This window comes from Triturus cristatus, chromosome 1_1 (assembly GCF_964204655.1).
Source record: "Triturus cristatus chromosome 1_1, aTriCri1.1, whole genome shotgun sequence".
Lineage (NCBI taxonomy): Eukaryota > Metazoa > Chordata > Amphibia > Caudata > Salamandridae > Triturus > Triturus cristatus.
The window spans coordinates 431,122,139-431,141,122 of NC_140579.1; positions in this window are offsets into that span (position 1 = coordinate 431,122,139).

Here is an 18,984-nt window from a genome sequence, read left to right on the forward strand (position 1 = left end):
AGCGATCCACTACTGTTGAAAGTTTTCTAATTTTGTTCGCATTCAGAGTTATTCCCACTGCGGGTATCAGTGCTCCAAAAATGTCACCCACAATTTCAGTCCAAGATTCTCTCTTACTACGTGCTAAATAACTACCTAAACTATGTACACCATCTTCTCCTCTATCCATGTGAAAAATCTTTGGAAAAACCAGGCCAACATAACATGTGCCATACCAATGGTCTGGCAAACGATAATATGCCCTGTTCCCACAAATGAAATACAGTCCTGGAAAGACTGGATCTCTTCCACCTTTAAATCCCCATCCTCCCATGATTCGGTATGTATCATGGCACTCACTATTCCCTAGAAAATAATTGTCATACGCCGTCTGATTCCTTCTTATACACAATTTCCCTTTCTGAGGCCAATCTAAAGCCACAGTTGGACTCGTTTCCCCTCTTAAGTGTTTCTCCGTTTCTACATCCCAAACTGTTTTCTCCACTTTTCCTTCTGAAGCCTTTCTTTGCATTTTCATTCTCCTTTCTTCAACCATATCCAAAAATGTCTTCTCTTCTTTCTTTAAACTGCAAGTCAAATTATTTCTAAATATATATTCTAAGGTTAGTTCTTTAGTCTCTAAGAAAAATTCACCTAATACCTTTGCAGGGTTTACCTTGTTTAGTTTGTTAATTGTGAAAATATAGTATCTACATCTGAAAAATATTACTCTAATTTACCTGTTTGATAAAATAAACTAGCTATTACACTACATGTTATTCCATATGTTACAGGAAGGTGATAAGTCACTCCCTCAGATACAGATGCAGGTAATTGCATAGATACATAGCAATCCCTTACGTCCATTGTTTTTACATATTCATACAACAACTTTGAAAACACATTGTTAGAGAAATCTGTTATTGACCTGTCTTTATGTAAATAGTTTTTATCTATTCTAGTTGGAACTACCTTTTGAACTTTCTCTATATTAGTTATGTTATCACAATGTCCTTAGTTATGTTATCACTATGTCCTTCTAATGTATCAACAGTAACTTTAAATGAAATTAGCAGAGCAAGAATACTCCAAAGGAGCATTAATAATCCTGTACAACAACAACACATTTTGCACCATCTTCTAAGGAAGGTACATCTACTTTTGCTACTTTCTATGTTTGCCATCTTTTATAAATGAGCCGTGTCTTTTGACTTAGCCTCTTCTACTTCACAACTAGTTTCTAAACCAAGGCTTCTAAGTACCTACGTGGTTCTACCAGTTTTTGTATTTTTCAGTATTTTATTGTTTTTCCATCAGTAACTTCCTTGTCTCATTCAGTTTGGCATCTCATCATCTTTCACTTTTCTTTCGTTTTCAGCATACAGGTTGTCCTGAACATCCGCTTCTTCTCCAATATCGGACAAGATAACTCTCAGGATTTCCGATTCTTCATCTTCCTCAATCACTTCCGGTACAACCACCTCTGGATTTCCTTGGCTATCCGCCTCTTCCTTCACTTCAGGCAGGGCCACATATGTCCATTCCGGTGATTTATACTTCTGGTTAGGTTTTCTTGTTCGTTTGTTTTCTTTGACTACTGTCTGTTTGTCTTCTTTCGATTTTTCCTGACTCGTTACTTCATTCACCTGTTCAACTCTTGGCGAATTTACACATGTCAGTCGATCTCAGTCTCTTTATTTTGTTTGGCCACACCTCGTCTTTTGCCGCTCTTTTCAATTTACTCCCTTTATCATTCTTTTCAGTTCTCCAAGCTCTCTCTCTCATAACTCGGCCTTCTGGTATTTCATCTTCGCTTTCCTCAGACTGTTTCAACTTGCTTTTTACCTTCAACGAGTTCTTTTTCCACCTCTTCTTTTGTTTTCCCTACTTCTCTCCATCCTCGAATCTCCGTCACGCAATCTTCCTGCTGACTACTTGTCCCTGTTTCTAACTGGATGTTGGAGTTCCCTACACCTCCTCGGGGGTCTTCCGCAATAATCTTTCCCTCTCTCTCTGTATCTGGCACCTGTCCATCTAAAGGTGTTATTTCAGGTGGAATTTCTCTCAATCTTTCATCTGGCACTTCCTTCTCACGGTTTTCTTTTATTGTCTCTCCACTTTCCTTTTCTTTGTTCCTCCTTTGTTCTTTCTTAGACGAATGTGCTATTTGTTCGGTCTCTGAGTCTGAACTGGTATCAGAAATGTGTAACCTTCTCCTCAGGGAATTACTTCTGGGGACCAAAGTTAACCTTGGCTCTGTCTCCCCCCTTTCAGGATTTTCTCTTTCTTTGTCTTTTGGCTCTCCGTCATCTGACTCAGTACTGTATTCTGACTCATCAAAATACTCCTTTTCTTTACAATCAACTGGATTTGGAATTCTCAAAGTATGACTTGCATGGATCCAGTTCTTCAATCCAGCACACTTCACAGCTGTTGTTGTAGTCAAGATGACTTGCCTTGGTTTTCCCCACCTGGGAACCAAACAGTTTCTTCTTCTGTGTACTTTTATCCTTACCCAGTCCCCTGGGCTTAGATTATGAGCTGGCTTCTTTTCAAGAGTGGTGGCATCCGCTCCAACCTGATGAAACACAGAATGAACTGCGTCAGCCAGGCTTTTACAGTATTCCAATACCATGTCATCAGTTATTGTCATCAGCTTGTTGACTGGTATAAATACATGTCTCATTGCGCGTCCCATGAGGATCTCATGAGGACTCAAACCAGTAGTTCTGTCTGGTATCGATCTAATAGTCATGAGTACTAGAGGCAATACATCGGGCCATTTCATACCTGTGGCTAAACACATTTTCCCTATTCTGTTTTTGATAGTACCATTCATTTGTTCAACTGCACCAGAAGCCTCTGGTCGGTAGGCACAATGCAGTTTTTGTCGTACATTCAATGCTTCACAAATCAGTTTTATGATCTCATTATGAAAATGTCCTCCTCTGTCTGATTCAATTGTTACTGGGAACCCAAACCTAGGTATAAATTCCCTCAACAGTAATTTCGCCACTGTCATTCCATCATTTCTTCTTGTTGGGAACGCCTCTACCCACCTAGAGAATAGGCATACCATCACCAAAACATACCTCAACCTGTTACAAGTAGGCATTTCAATGAAATCTACTTGCATTCTAGTGAAAGGCCCTCCCTCTCGACCTATTGTTCCTAGACTCACCACTGTTTTTCTTCCTGGATTGTACTGCTGACAAATTAGACATCTTTGACAAATACTTTCCGCCACAAGCCTAAACTTGGCATTATGCCAAGTTTGTTTAAAAGACCTAATCATGGCGTCTCTCCCTATATGTCCCTGTCCATGATACATCCGTGCCATGGCAGACATCATGCTATCCGGCATAACTGGTCTTCCATCTCGATAGACCCACACATGATCTTTCTCTCTTGGTGCACATCCTGCTTTTACCCACTGTTTTACTTCTTCCTCTCCTGCTTCTTCCTGCAATTGTCTTACCTCATCCCAAGTTCCCACAGTGTTAGTAAACCTTGGCAAACAAGAAATCATCTCCTTTTCCTTTGCCCGATTGATTGAATTCTGATTTCGTGCACAATATTGTGCCATGTCATTGGTGAATTTATTTCCAGTGGCAATGTAATCACCACTGCGACTATGAGCAGCACATTTTACCACAGCCAATTGCCTAGGCAGCTGTATTGCCTCAAGCAACTTTCCAACCACTTCGGCATTCTTAATGGGAGTTCCACTTGAGATCAGGAAACCTCTTTGCAGCCAAATTTGGCCGAAATCATGGACCACCCCGTAGCCATACTGGCTATCAGTTATCACAGTCACTCTCACACTTTTCCCAATCTTACATGCTCTGGTCAGGGCAATAAGTTCAGCTACTTGGGCCGGCCTTACTCCTTTCAAATAGGATGCTTCCATCACTGCTGCAACTGTACATACCGCATATGCTGCACTCAGCACTCCATCTGTTCTCAAACAAGATCCATCAATAAACATGACATAATCACTTTCTGGCAAAGGTTCATCTTTTATGTCAGGTCTTGGTTTGTACAGAAATCAAGTACATCCAAACAATCATGATTTGATTCATCTCTTACCTCCACATGCTCTACATCAGGCAACAATGTTGAAGGATTCACATTTAAGCATCTCATGAGACTCACATTTGTTGCACCCAAAATGACGTTTTCATACTTAGTCAGTCGGCTGTGCGTCATATACTGAGTACGACTCCTTGTTAAAAGAATCGCCACATCATGAGGTACAAACACTTCACAGGATATCCCATCACCATTCCTGCACTCTGTTGCAAACTTCGACATGTAGCAGCTACTGCTTTCAGACACCCAGGAAGGGCTACAGCTACTGGGTCCAACATGGATGAAAAATATGCAATTGGTTTCCTCAGTTTTCCATGCTTCTGTACTAGAACAGAGAGCGCACATCCATTTCTCTCACTGCAATACAACTCGAACTCCTCATCATAGTCAGGCATACCTAATGCAGGCGCTTCACACAATCCTTCTCTCAACTTCTTGAATGCTGCCAACTCCTCTTTGTTCAAATCAATTGGATCTCTCACATCACTTCTTGTCAATCGTACCAAAGGTTTTGCAATCAATGACATTTCCTATCCACTGACGACAATATCCAACCATTCCCAGAAACATTCTCACTTCTCTTTGGGTCATTGATGGACTCATTCTTTTAATGATCCTGATTCTGTCTATGGTTCTTTTCCTGTGTCCTTTCTCAATGCTGTGTCCCAAATATTGGACTTCTTTCTTACAAAATTGTAATTTCGATGGTGACACTTTTAGTCCTCCATCTGCCAAATGATTCAGCAAAGCTACCGTGTCTACCTCACAAGCTTCACGAGTTTTCGATGCCACTAGTAGGTCATCGATATACTGGACTAGTTCTGAATTTTCAGGCATTTCTAGACTCTCCAAAGATCTTTTCAATAGCTGATTAAATATTGAGGGGCTTTCTGTATACCCCTGTGGAATTCGGCACCACGCCAAAATACGCTCAACGAAATGCAAAAATTTGCTGACTGTCATGGTGCAATGGGATGGAAAAGAAAGCCTGGCACAAATCAATCACTGTGTACCATTCTGCGTCATGAGGGATCTGATATAAAATCACAGATGGATTCGGTACAATGGGACAACATGGTACAACAATTTTGTTTATCTTTCTCAGATCTTGCACTATTCTGAACTTCCCACTAGGCTTTTTCAGTCCCATTATTGGTGAATTACATGGGCTACTCATTATTTCTCTCAAAATTCCTTGTTTTATCATTTTCTCAATCTCAGGAGTAACTCCTTCGATTATTTCAGGGGTCAATTTATATTGTGGGACATTTGGATAACATACTCCTTCTTTTACAGTTATCTTTACTGGATCTACATTCCTCATCAATCCTACATCTTCTCCTGTGAAGTCCCAATCGTCTGTTTTTACTGATTGTTTCAATTCTTTTGGTAGTTTGTCAGGGTTGAATACAGCATAGGTTCCTGTAACCTCATTCTCTCTGTTTGCCATTGTCATTTTATACAGCACATCATCTGGTGTTTCGAAGGCTATTCCATCTGGAGTACAAAATATAGTGCAATTCATCTTACACAATAAATCTCTACCTAACAAATTCACAGGACTGGTATCGCGCACACTGAATCTGTGCATTTCAGAAAATTTCCCTATACTAACTTTCACTGGTTCTGTGAGGTAAGTTTTAATCTGTTTGTTGGAGACCCCAACTACTTGGATCATTTCATCCGAGACTGGAAGATTCTTGACGTCAGCTGATCTAACAGTTGATCGAGTAGCACCAGTATCAACTAGGAAAGTAATATTTTCATTATTAACTTTTCCATCTACAAATGGGCCTGTCTGGTCTACTTCTAGAGTTGCGCCAAGTACGCACTCCTCTTCCTCCCTTCGGCACCGTCAATAACCCTCTTCTGAATCGCTTTCATCGCGTTGCAGCCAATACTGCGAAGCAGCGATAGCGCGTTGAGGCTTATTTACCTGTTCTTCGTTGTAGAATCCATTCTCCTTACTATACTTCTGGCAATTTTTGTTCTGTGGAAAAGGTAGTTTTGGCACCTGATTCTGTTGTGTTACACCCTGCTGTTGTCGCTGCTGTTGACCACTCACCTCATTCTGCACCTGTGGATTCAAGGATGAATTTTCATCATTAGTACTTGGTGGATTCTTACACTCGGATTTCCAATGCCCTATCCTACCGCAATTATGATACGGAAATGTCTTTTTAGCTTCCTCAATATTCCCTTTATTTTTCCAAGGATTAAATCTTTGTTTTGACCCAGCTCGTTCCACTAATTGTGCTTCCTGTCTCTCTGCTACTTTTACCTGTGCCCACATTGCCTTCTCTTTTAGTTTTCGCTGTTTTGCTTCAATTTCATCAGTGAAATATTTAGCATGTCTCAATACTTCGTCTATTTTCTTATTTTGCCAATCTACCGTATGCTGTTTTATCATTTCACTAATTTCTGGACGAAGACCATATACAAATCTGTATACGAAATGACTCAAATCCTTGTCACTCAAATTTTCATCTCCACTGAATTGTTTAGACTAAAATTAACCTCTCATAATAGGCATGTACTGATTCTTTGCTTTCCTGATGTGTTCTGTAAATTTTAACCCAATCTGTCTCTTTAGGGGGTACCTTGTTCTTCAAGAATGCCATAACCTGTTCATATTTCTTCATTACCTCAGGGTCTGGAGCTCCTGTCTTTGGATCCCTTGGGTATTCCTGTGTCGGCCAATCTATTACTATTTTACATTCTGTCCATAGATCTGCTGGTACGAGTATGTCAAACAAGCTATTCAAATCAATCCACAATACCTTGGATAGCTTCACAAAACTGTCCACCTGTCTATACCACTCGACGGGTTTTTCACGCAGTCGAGGGAAGTCATTCGTAAATGACAAAATATCCTTTCTAGTCCATGGGACATGCACATACCTCCTCCTGGAATCTCTCTCATAGGGTATTCTGTCACCAACCTTCTCTTTTTCTCTCATAGGATAGGCTGAAAACGTTTTGTCTGAAACTTCGTCTCGCTTACGATACCATCTGCTCTTCCATTTGCCCACATCTCCCCATTTTCTCAACAAAATAATTATATCCTTAATCTGACCTATTCGTCCTGTGGTATTCATGTTTTCAATGTCTTTTTCGGTGAAATCTACTCGACAGGGTTTCTGTAAGGCTTTTACCTTTTAAATATCAATACCCATCTCATTTGCCACTTCTTCTAATCTTTAATGAAGACTTTTCGGCCTTCAATGTTAGGCTTTTGCACAGAAATAACAACTCCTCATCATGGTACGTTTTTAATTTCTCTGTCGGGATAGTTCCTACTATTTATTCTTCCAGTACCATTCGTAATTTTGCCACATCTATTGACTGGGATTCCTGGTCTTTCTTTTGCAAGCTTCTCAACCATTCACTCAACTCCTCTGTAGACGGTCCCACTGGCTTCTCTACATTTCCTTGTCCAAAATCTTTTTGAGTTTCTGACATTGTCTCTATCATTGTCATGCGCTTTTCTACACAGTTTTGACCTACAAAAGGGTTATTTGAAAAATTTGGTTCAATCATACTCATAGTCTGTCTCCATGGATTCTCACTCTGACTCATTCCTGGTTGTTCAACCGGTTCATTACTTTTATAAGGGACTGTCAAACAATGTTCACTGTCTTTCTGCTTGTCAAAAATAGGCATTACTGGACCTATCGTTACTGGTACAGTTACTGCTTCTAAATACTTAGTCAATTCTCTTATTTTCTCTGTTAATTCTAGGGTTGTTTTTGCTAATTCTGCTGAATATTCTCCATCCAATTTTCCTCCAGACTTCCTTTCTACCTCTCTAATGGAATTGTTTCTTCCTAAATCTTGGAACGCTGGTTCCGATTTTATGATTTGTACTGTTTCTTTCATTGGGGCACTTGGAGTTAATATTTCTGGTTCTGGTCGGTATGGTGGTGGATTCTTATAGAACATATCATCAAGTACATCATCCTCTCATTCACTCCATACCCTCTCGATTCCACATTATGCCTCTTTTCTACACACATTCGTCCTTCATTCTCTCCTGCAGTTCTTACCGGAAACAAACCCTCAGTCATACTCGCATTTTGCCACCTTCTCATTCGTTCATCATGCGTCTCATGTCCGTATGATCTACCAAACCGATACCTATATCCTCTACCATTTCTCTATCTTTCTCGGTCATGCATTTCGTCTTCCCACTCCGTCAAAGCCTCAAATTGAGTCGGTCTAGGTCTCGGTTCTAAATTCATCATTTTCTCTCTCAAATTTCTCAAAACAGCCAAATTAAACGAACCATGCTCTGGAAAAGCCAACACTCCGTCTTTTTCAGTGTATTTACCCAGTTATCTAACCAAATACAGGTGTGATATCCATATTTCGCAACCATAAAGGATGCAGGGGTTTTCGGTGGAGGAAGTAACTGTCCTTCCCTAGTTATGATCAGTTTGTCCTTCTTAAACCACTTCTTAATTCTACCAAACCAAGACTTTTTCTCTTTTTCTGGTGGATCGTAATACATTTTCCTTTCTTTTGTGTCTTACTAGTTTCTCCTTGCGACTGTACCGCTATTCTATCCAATTGCAGTGCGACTCACACTAACGCACCAATCCGTAGCGTCTACATCACTGTCACAATTCTCAAATCCCAGCGCAATTCACACTAACGCACCAATAGGGAGCGTTTACGTCACCCTGTATTTCTCCTCTCCGAGCACGGCGCACACTAACGCACCAATCCGGAGCGTTTTACGTTTCTGACCGACTGTCCAATCCCAGCGCGGTCGTTCTGACGTCAGCAGCCGCTGCAGCAGCTCCTGCTCCTGTCTACCCCTCCTTTACAAATCTGCTCAGTAAGTTTTTGTTTCAATTTCTACAATTCTGTTAGTAACAACATAAAAACGTCTCCATTGTCCGCTTCGCTAACCAAAGAATAGCAATAGACCTTTCTCACGAGAATTCCGTCTTTCCCGAGAGCAGCGCTTACCTCTGCCCTACTACGGAATCGTTACTTCCGTTGATAAAGTAGCACATCCCTCTACTTCACCTTCTAACAAGCATTAGATAACCGTTTCTCCAGAATTAAGACACATAGTTGGAGACCCAATGCTCCTGAGAAATAAAACCAGAGTTTCACAATTAATCCGAATGCTATTTCGTTCACGCACTTTCACACAAGAAAAATGTAGTGCATTCACACAGAATCCTGTCTTTCCCGAGAACAGAACAGTCTGTCCTGGTACAGAGTTATGACATATGTTAACAAAGCAGCGCTTACCTCTCCTTTGTCCTTCTAACAAGCTCAGAGAGTACCTATTACCTTTCCAGTGATAAGCGTTATAGGAATGCCAGTTGGATCCCTGGTACCTAAGACCAGAATTTCACAAGTAACCTTCACTATCATACACACTTCTTCCACACAGAAAATGTATCTAATGGGAACACATGGCGATGTCACCGGATCGAACCCAGACAATGCGTCGTGCAACTTCAATCGTCACACGTTTTCTCCTGTGTACCTACAGGATAACAACAATTCCGTCTTTCCCGAGAACAGCGCTTACCTCTGCTCTACTACGGAACCGTTACAAACTTTCGACTTCCTACATCCCAGAAGCCATGCAAACAACACAAAACTCAACATGAATCACCATAGAGTGTTAGTACATAAACCAATATCAATAACCAATAATCAATAAGCTATTTACAAGCAATATTCACCAAACCAAAACAATAAAAAACATTGTCTTGCTACCAGAAAACTGTTGCAGCGCGGAACGTCAAATTCCCCTTTCGGCACAGACCAACTACCTCAGCATCAAATTCACTCAAATACATTCATTGGTGGGACCCATAACACCAATATACTTACACTCCGTTGATCTGTTCTCTGAGGGAAATACGCTCCCAAACGCTGACATGAGAGGAATACCTTTACCTTACTCTAAACACATTGACCTCAGACCTAAGATATCCCTCTCATAAGGAGATGGATAATTTAGTTGTTTGTAGATTTAGTGTTACAATCATTTATCTAGTCTTTAAATCTCATTAAATTCTCTTCTTAAATAATCGACACAACACATTTGTCAATTAATCAATTATTCTTTATCTAAGAAATATTGCAAGAAACATTAGAAATAATCATCAGCATTTCAGAGCATCATATTTACCTATTATGGCTAAAGTCGTTGTAGGAAGGTGGATATCTGACTATGGTTACCCCCAACTTTTTGCCTAGTGTCTAGCTGGTTTTTCGACTTAGTTGGCCTGAGATCCTGCCATTCAGGGTCTCAGGCTGTCTGCTCTCTCCTTAAAATGGACTCCATGTACCCTAGGTACATACACAATTGGTAAGGATCACCTTATTGGACCCTGTACAGTGTACCCTAGGTACCCAGGGCATAGGTGTACCCTAGGCCTACCAGGGGCTGCAGCATGTATTATGCCACCCCTGGCCTGGCCTTCCATTTTGACACAACTGGCTGATCACTCAGCTGGGGCAAGGTCGTGTAATCACCCCTTGCTTAGGTGTAGTATTCCTATACCTAACTTACATATAGACACATGTGTACCTATCAGTCACTCCTATGGCAGGCCTTAACAATCCTGGAGGCAGAGTGCTTGGTAACCTGTGAGATGGTGCTCTAGCATGAGCTGAGCCTGTCTGCAGCTTTCGGAACCAAGTCCTTATAGCTGTTCTATGATATAGCCTACCATATACTCTTAAAGTGCCTTATAATCTTAAACGGTTATGGTAACTATGGTTTGGCTTTATCAAAACATGTCGTGTAAGGTGTCTAACACTTTGGAATAATACCCCCATACCATTTCTGGTGATGAGGATATTATTCCCCCCTTCTAGAGGGAGAGACATGTTAAAATCCTACTTTGCTGTTTAACTCTAACCAAAGCCTCAGCATCACAAAATGGATGCTGCTGCCACAGACACAAGTCTGACCTCCTGCAGCTGGGAGTGATCCCAGCCAGGGAGGCCTGGACAATAGGTTTCCTGCTTGGGGAGGTGCTAGCACCTCCCCAGACAGCTTTAGTGTATTGGGGCAGGGTGGGCTGAAAGGAATGAGACATGCCTGGGGCACACAAGGTGTTCCTTGCACAGTCCAGTTCAAACCGGCGCTGGGGCACTCCAGCCCCAGCTCTGGCGCGAAACTGGACAAAGGGAAGTGGGTGTAACCACCCCCTCCCAGGTCCCACCCATAGCAGGTATCCCAGCCCCCCAGATTAGTATAAGAGTGGGAGTTGGGCCTCAAGACTTTAGATTATCCTGAACCTGCAAAACTGAACAGAAACTCTGGACCTTCGACATTCGACGAAAGAAGAAGACTGAAGAATCTCCCTTGTAGCCAAGGAGTGGCTACCCTGTGCAAACAGGCACCATCAAGAGACTACCCTTTGCTTTGCGACCGTTCTACGAGGAACCGACTGCAGAGCCCGACCAGAGCCTTGATTTCCAGACTTTTCCGACCCTCATCCACATCTGCAGCAGAGCTGAGATCCGTGGAGGTGACGAGCGACGTGGGACCGGCTACCTGGGAAAAGTGGCTAGTAACTTACAGCGCAGCTTCTGAGGTACCCTCGAAGTTGTGCACCGGGGATTGAGAAGCCCCAACCCCAAGCACCATCTGCACCGAAGACCAGCCCCCCACACTCCACGAGTCCTGCGTGGGGCCCTTCAGCATTTTCCAGTCTGTCCGGTTGCTTGCCCGCTGGCTAGTGGCCTTTGTGACGACGCTCCCTGAAATCTTCTGCGCTGGTTTGGCTCCTCCAGACTGGCTCCCGCTTCTCTGCAAAGAAGAAGCACCCCAGACCTTCCTGGTCTGCACCAGAAGCAAGTCCTTTGTTCTTCGTGGGTTCCGCTTGCCAAGGCTTGGTGAGTCCTAGTCCAACTTCGACGCCGCCGACAGCAAGAGCCTTCGTGGGACAGCTCGCCTCCTGGTCCTGGTCGTCCTCGACGCTTCCTGGTCCTCCTGGCTGCAGCGACAAGCTTCACCTTCACCTGCAACTCTTCACGACATCGCCTGGTTCCTTCCTGGTTCCACGTGGTCACTGGCTAGTGACCTTGACTCTGTCCCTTCTGCTTGCAGGTTTCTTCTCTTCTTGATCCCAGCCTTGGGATCCACCGGACACTCTCCCCTGAGTGCCTGTCAGTATCTTTCTTCAGGCATCCATAGGAGTCGACGACGAAAACGACGCATCTTCACCCCTATGCACCCGCAGCCTGTGGGCTAGGTAACTTGGGTACTCCGGTGCTCATCAGGATAGTGACTATCCTAGTGTCTAGTTTTCAAGTCTCAACTTCCTAGCTACTCCGGAAGTGTCCTAAATCTACCGTTTTCTAAACTGTACTATTGCTATTGACTTTTACGCATTACGCGTGAGTGTTTCCACTCTGCACACGAATCCCGGGGGCCTCCCACTTCCTAACTAACGCTAGTGTAGTGTAGCCCCAGCGATTCCCTAGGCCTAGGCCTACTCTATTTCCGTGACAGTGGTTCTTATACCACTTACTTAGTATATGGTTTGCGTGGCCCCTAGGGCCTAACTGTATTACATACCTGTGTGACTTAATGTATGCATAAATAAGACTGTGTTGTACTTACCTCTAATCTCATAAAGAGTGCTGAGGGTTTGCTTAGAATAAATACACTTTATTTTATATATATATCTGTTGTGGTGTCCTTTCATTTGGTATTCAAGGGATTATATATGGTATCACAGCTGGCTTCACATGCCATTCAGAGTTTAGCCTAAGACTGCTCTTGTCCATGCTACCACTAGGATAGCTGGTCTATAAGGTTGACTTTACAACCAATCACCATAAGGGTATTTGGACTGATATAAGGTGTACACTATAACTAGTGACATCATACATCAGGCCAACTTCTCACATTGGTGAGCAGCGGTTGGGATCTGAGCTTGCTGTTGTAATACCATTGTAATCTTGAGATACTAAATTGAAAGATCACACAGATATTGTCTAGGTACATATAACATAGATTATTATACTTAAGTCCTACTGGACTTTGTAGTTGTAGGTTGAAGGGAGTAACACACCCTGACTACAACTACTAGAGAGGTTTAGTAGATAAAACTAGTGTAGGTAGGTGCACACACCACACCCTCACTAGATCATGCCTCTGGGAGGAGATCAAGTAGATGCTCTCTCAGGAGGGTCAGGTCTGCAGAAGACCCCCTCTAGGTATGATACCTTAACATTCCAGGAGATGAGACACTTGTGTACCTCCAGAGGAATAAAACAGGGTTCCAACCCTACCCTTAGACAGCTAGTGGAGCTTCTGGAGGCCTATGATGCTGAAAGAGCTGCCAGGGATGGTGCCATAGCTGTAGATAAGGGTCTACCCACCACAGATGAGTCAGATGGGACTTCAGAGGAAGAGGTAGACAGCCAGGGCCAAGTAGGAAGACTTAGCCAGGCTAACCTAAGCTTACATGGGAGTTTGCATGGGGTCCCCCCATACAGACCCCCAAGTAGGCTTTCACAGAGAAGCAGGAGGGACAGATCCCCTTCAAGGGAATCCATCCACTCCCATGTCTCTAGCATCTCTAATGCTTCCCCTCACAGGGGAATTACTTCACCTGAGAGAAAGGAGCATGAAGCCAGAATGAGGGAAGCTAATCTGAGCATTCAGAGGGAAGAAATTGCCCTTGCCAAAGAGAAGCTTGCTCTGGCTAGAGAGCAAAAATTGTGTGGGTCAGAACCCACTGGTGGCAGCAACATTCCTAGAGATAGGGATAGGTCTTATGATCATAGAAACCTAAGCAAGATAGTCCCCCCATATCAGAATGGGGATGACATCCACAAATGGATGACTGCTTTGGAGAGGGCCTGCAAAGTACAGCAGGTACCCCAAAGTCAGTGGGCAGCTATCTTGTGGCTCTCCTTTTCTGACAAAGGTAGAGACAAGCTCCTCACAGTCAGTGATGAGGATGCAAACAATTACAAAGTCCTGAAGAGTGCTCTGATAGATGGGTTTGGCTTAACCACTGAGCAATATAGGTTGTTGTTCAGAGACACCCAGAAGACACAGACAGTTCTTATACCACTTACTTAGTATATGGTTTGCGTGGCCCCTAGGGCCTAACTGTATTACATACCTGTGTGACTTAATGTATGCATAAATAAGACTGTGTTGTACTTACCTCTAATCTCATAAAGAGTGCTGAGGGTTTGCTTAGAATAAATACACTTTATTTTATATATATATCTGTTGTGGTGTCCTTTCATTTGGTATTCAAGGGATTATATATGGTATCACAGCTGGCTTCACATGCCATTCAGAGTTTAGCCTAAGACTGCTCTTGTCCATGCTACCACTAGGATAGCTGGTCTATAAGGTTGACTTTACAACCAATCACCATAAGGGTATTTGGACTGATATAAGGTGTACACTATAACTAGTGACATCATACATCAGGCCAACTTCTCACAGTCGTCCTCTAAGTAAGTCAGTCAAGAAGAATTTTATTCAGCAAAGTTAGGCCGCAATTCAGTCTCTCAAAGATTCAGGATAACAGCTGTCCAGCAGTGTCACCGTCCTCTCCGTCAGCATAACGTCAGGAAATCGAGTTCGTCAAGAAGAGCGAGCCGGTGACAGTTCAATTCCTTACCTACTTTTATAATTAAAATAATGTCAAAAAGTATCAAGATCGGGGTTTAGCAAGTCCTGATTGGTCCACTTGGGGTTGAGGGGTACAGTTATCAGGGTGTTAAACGATGAAGTCATCAAACTTGCTTGTTCCGGCTTTTAAATTGAGCTTTGTCTTTGGTCTTGGATAGGTTCCCGGAGCGTCCTTGAAGGTACATGTTCTCCCGGGGTCAGGTCCAGGCCACTGCTGCTGGCGGTGACGCCTGCGCACTTCACCCAGAACCTCGTGTTGTCAGGGCAGTCACGTCTAACGTCTCGTTCAGCCATCTTGTTTAGGCCGAAATGGTCAACTTAAGCAAAAGAAACACAAAAACGTAATTAAAACATAGAAATGGCTAATAAAATGTTATCCCCTTGCTAATACCCATATGTGTGTGTATTTATCTAGCAGAAGCAACACTCGGAGCGGTTTATACTCACTGAATAAAGCACAAATCACAAATACATCACCAAAGCGACATATAACATGCCATATTCTAGTTTTCTACTATTAATATGTGTACTCAAGTTAGTTTACAATTAATATAGCCATGCAAGGTGCAATTCCCACGTGTAATTCTTTTGTTAATATAATTGATGAGTTAGCACTTCAAACAAATTAATAATATTACAATTAATTGATTATTCTGATTAATATAAACATGCAGAATGGGGGGGGGTATACACAATTTTGTTCTACCCGCTCCAGCATATGCTCCTCTTGTTCATCAGCAAGAATTCAATATGTGTATGTGTGTTTCACAATTTACTCATTGTTTCTGTCCCAATCTTTATTATAGCATGTTATTCATTGCTAGAGACGTCTATGGCCAATGCTGCTTATTGGTAAATCATGCCAACACCACTTTGAATATACTATACTATATAAAATAAATAGAATAAATATCATAGGCATACTTGACAACATTGTTGCTATCCATTACGTAATCTTTGCCTATCCTTCTCATAGCTTTTTCATTGTGTCTTTTGTGAAACGCCTTTATGTCCTTGAGCAAAGTTCACTCGGTGTAAAACCTCAAAGTGAATTCTTCGTTTCACCAATACTCTAATTTCATCCCCCAAGCATTAAGGACAAATCACTAATATTTGATGTCAGAAAGGGACATGTGTCGGAGAATTTACAAATCAGTGCGGTTACAGGATAAATATTCAATGGATTGTAACAGAGCAGCAAACCAAATGGCAATTAGAATAAAACCCTCTTTTTGAAATAAAACTGTTTAGTTAAAATTGTACTAAACATTGCAGCTTTCCAAGCACATCCCTCATAAATGTGCTTTACTGTTTTTTCAAATGAAAGTTTAGAAAAAAAAACATGAAATGTTAAAATATGTATACTTTTTTTTGCAGCAGATGTTATTTAGCAAGGGCAGTCACACTTATGAGAAGTATTTTAGGAAAGGCTAATTTTGGCAAACAATGTTTTTCATCTGGAAACTTGGGATCGATCAGATAAACAGCTTTTTTGCTTCCTGGCAATTCAATTGACTGTGTGCGCCGAGGTTGCTGAACAGGTTTTTAATTTCTTGGTTTTTAATCAGTAAAGCCATAAAGGGGGGGGGAAGTGGCCCCTGAAAGAATGAGTCAAGGCATGTCAAAACCTGTGACAAGTTTGTCTCTCCACACTCTTGAATGTTCTCAGAGCTGTTCGATGCCCAAGACACTTGCCCATGATTGAAATGTGTACTGTTATTCTCAGAGTTATTGTTTGGTTGTTTTTTAACATAATCTTCTTTGGTGATAAAATTATCTACGACCGCACGCATCCAAACACTCATACTCACTCACATACAGGCATACACTGGCGCATGCAAATTCAGACCCATACATAAACAAACTTTTAGTCAATAAAACACACGAGCTGGAACCTTACCTTGAGCAGTCCTCGACACCACGTTACGATTTATAACTACCCAGATCCAGCGAACGACGCCACAGCGAGGCTCACAACCTCATGCTCAATCAGAGGTAGAGATAGGATGGGAGGCTGTCCCTTTTCCTTTATTGTAGCTTCTGATGGGACATTAGGGCGCATGACTGACAGGCCCAAAAATATCATTATCTGACATGCTGTACTGCATGATGCTAGTGCAGCATGTCAGATATGTATTGGGTTTGTGAAAGGTCGGGCTGTAACAGCCCACGGCTGACACATGTGCAATACAGCCCAGGGAGCCCTTTTTCTGGTGGAGGTGATATTGCAGGTTTCACATTTAAACATCTGATCAGTAGATCGTTTATTTTAATGCAAAACCTGAAATGTGTAGTCAGTAAAATGCAGAGTGGTGCGTGCTGTTTGGAAGGTCGCCGTGCTTCTGCCCCTATGGAGAAACCGCCACTGCCCATCAGTGTTGCTGTTCCTCTGTTGATGCTTTCTTTAAGGTATGTTCTTCATCCATGCTTGTCATGGAGCTGTAGGCAAACCTCTTTATAGAACACTACATCATGGTGCAGTAATAGTCCACATCTGCTATCAAAACACAGCTACCACTGCAGTCACTTGTTGACTTTATCCTGGTGTTGCACCCTGTCTAGTGCTCCTTTCCTTTTCGGCTGAGTGGGCACTATACAAATACCACATTCATACATACATGTGGCATCCACCCCCAACGTGGAGAGAACGATTGATTTTGAAGCACTCAGTGCAAAAGAAGCAGAAACCTCCCTATGCACCAACCGAATGTGTTGGCAGGAACTGTGGAAATGTGGTACTTGCACAACAACCCACAGTATGCAAGTACACACAGAACATCCCACTCGCTAAGGTAACACTTGTTAATAGTTACTTGACAGTTCATAGCCCACGTGTGAGGTATGCTTGTGGGCCATAGTGCAATATTTTAAATGTAACCCATACATTTTGTCCACCTACAGAAGGATGATACAAACAAATTTCAGCTCTGCCTTACTCGCTGCTTGAAGCAAATTCTCTGCACAAATTAAGTCACACTCTTACTTTGGGGGAAAGGAGGTGCTGCTATCAGGACACTCTCTCTCCCATGCCAGTCTATTCTACAAAACTTGTCTTTCTGTACAATGTGGCCAAATTTCTCTGCTCTATATCGGGACACTTTACCTGCTTGATAGGAGACCAGCACAACTTAACTTCAGTGAACCATATCTTTCATCTCTGCAGATGTTTTCTGTGTTCTTGAGGCTGTCTGGCTCCACAGCAGTATCTGCTTTAGTAGGTCTCTCTATCTATCAAACAGTCTGCTGAAATTTCTTTAGCTTTCGCCCAGCGTACTGAAGGCCCTAGTGGGGTGTCATGGCACACTGTTCCCGCAAGTGTTCCTTCACTAGGTGACCATTCATTCCGCTAAAAATGTGGTGTTTTGAAGTGACCTCCTAGGCACAGCATGAAGAGGAAGCACAGTTCAGCTACATGTAGGTTTCTTTAAGCAGAGGTACTGATCCCCCTCACCCAACCAGGAGCAGTATATGTTAACAGCTCAGTCGGACTTAAGTTGCCATAGGCAATATTTTTATCTCAAAAACACATGTGCATTATAATATTCCAAAGAGATGAGACATGCATAGACCAACACCGAGAGAGACACACCTGGTACAACATACCAGACAGTACTCTACTCAGTAAACAATTATCATTGATGAGCTCATATAAGATCAGACAAAGAGCTGACACAGAGGATGTATCGGTAAAGGGACTCCGGAAAAACATTATGTAAAAAATTGGACGAATGGCAAATATGTAGAGGAGGGGAAGTTGCACATGGGTGGGCCATATGGTAAAGTAATATTAAGACTGGTGGGTAGAACATACGCCACACAATTGTGGCAGTAAGTAAGGAGGCACACAGCAGGTCTGTGTATGAATCTGGAAATGGAGGCCATAGAGGAAAATAAGCACAGTGTTACAGATTGAGCAGCAGAATGGTGATCTTATGGGGTGTGTCGGGTAGGAAGAATGCTTAAGAATAGTGGTGGGGTAAGTGACTTAAACTGAAGCTGCTTCTAAATCTGCTGGGTGACCCAAAAACACATTAAGGAAATACAAAACAGAGATGATATGTCACAAAACAAAAATTTCAAGAATGGGTGAATAAATGGTATAAGAATAAACGAAGGATACATTCTCCCATTGGCTGCGCAAGTCTGTGATTAAATACGCTGAAGATGCGCCCACAGGCGATGGTTAAGGCTATTTGGAATTCATCATATTGTGGCCTGATGGTCTTTAAAACAAAAATAAGGATACCCTAACTCCTCTTATAACA